The sequence below is a fragment of the Nicotiana tabacum genome, chromosome 6, assembly GCF_000715075.1.
Source record: "Nicotiana tabacum cultivar K326 chromosome 6, ASM71507v2, whole genome shotgun sequence".
NCBI lineage: Eukaryota > Viridiplantae > Streptophyta > Magnoliopsida > Solanales > Solanaceae > Nicotiana > Nicotiana tabacum.
Window position 1 is genome coordinate 51,527,225 of NC_134085.1, and position 1,605 is coordinate 51,528,829.

The following is a 1,605-nucleotide window of genomic DNA, read 5'->3' on the forward strand; positions in this document are numbered from 1 at the left end:
GTTAGCCTCCTTATTTCTTTGGTTGTGGCATCCAGTTGTACCTGCATAGATGTGTTAGCATCAACTTAGTGAACACCAATTGATCTTCTTCTTTCAGCACTCTCAGAGGGCCACTGGTTTGCATCTTCATACAACTCATCTAGAATTGTGACTATCTCCTCCGGAGTCTTCTTCATCAACGGGCCTCACGCTGCATTGCTCAATGTTCTATGTAAGGCCAGTGTCAATCCATCCCAAAAATCTTGGAGTTGCAATGTTGACACCTTCCAACTAATTCCTTAAACCTCTCCCAAGCTTCAAACACAGTTTCAGTATCTTTCCGGTAGAAGTTATGAATTTCTCTTCTAAACTTGCTCGTCTTAGCTGAGGAGAAATATTTATCAAGAGATTTTTTGGTCATCTCCTCCCATGTTCTAGTTGATCCCTAGGGCAAGCCTCGAAGCCACTACTTTGCATCATCTTTGAGTGTGAAGGGGAATGCCTTTAAATAAACTAAATCTTGTGACACACCATTGTATTGAAAGGTGTTCATTATCTCCTCAAAGTCCATTAGATGGTTGTTTGGATCTTCGTTTTGCTTTCCTCTGAAGACACAACAACCCTTGCTTCTACTCAAAATTATTAGTTGCAACTGGAGGTGGTCTAATACTTGATAATCCTTGGTTGTTATCTGGTCTAGCATAATCGCCAAGTGGTCTCCCTGCACCAGGAGCTATGTTTCCAAACTAGTCTGCACCCAAGGGTTGATTTTGAGCAATTTTCCGAGCCCTCTCCTCTTCATAAATAATCAGGACATCTCTAATAGCTACTTCATCAGCATCCCGTGCAGCTTTTTCTCTTTGTTGGGTTGCCTCTCTTGCAGCCAAATCAATATTATCATTATCTCCGGTCATACTTTCTTTGGTTGAGGATTGCCCAACCTTCTCTATAGTCTCGGGGAGATTTCTTTTCTTCCTCAACTATCACAGTTATTTCTTGATTTCTGGTTCGTATTGTAGCACTTCCTTCAAAGAAGATCGCGTCATGCACCAATCTAACCTGTAGCATGCGCACAGTCAAAGAACACTAAACGTAAAAAGAGAAAAATAAAATAAAAAGAAAAATTCCTGAATTAGAGCACTACAAACTATTTCAAACACTATTGATTGCCAATCGCCAGCAACGGCGCAAAAATTTGACGAGCACAAAACACACACTTAAATATAGTCGTTAGTCGAATAAAGTAAAATATAATATCGTATCTAGAGGGATTGGAACAATATTATCGTAGTTCGTAGTTAGATTGCTATCCAAGTTGATCAACAATTGAGATTTGTGTGATTAAATCGAAATTTAACTAAGACTCTAAACTATTGGCTAATGACAATCGACGCAAGTAATGATCAGAGAAGGTTATCAATGAGGAAAAGATAGGGCTTTGATAGGATAGGTGCACGGTAATTGTTTGAGATCTAACTCTAGTGAATTCACTTCTAATGTTCAAGTGAGTCTCTCGAATTTACTTGATTATTAGATCAAACATTTAGTAGTAATTCCTCCCTCGATTAAATCTCAACCTAACAAGATGAACTAAGTTAAGCTCGGTGAAGATATGCAATAATTCGT

The 1,605-nt window shown here is 38.8% G+C and overlaps 1 non-coding gene across 1 annotated transcript; it reads left to right on the plus strand.

Moving 5' to 3' along the window:
* The first annotated feature begins 245 nt into the window (after positions 1–245).
* LOC142182358 (small nucleolar RNA R71) lies at positions 246–352 on the plus strand. The gene has a single exon (XR_012711194.1). It is a non-coding gene; the product is annotated as a small nucleolar RNA R71 (small nucleolar RNA).
* The last annotated feature ends 1,253 nt before the right edge of the window (positions 353–1,605 follow it).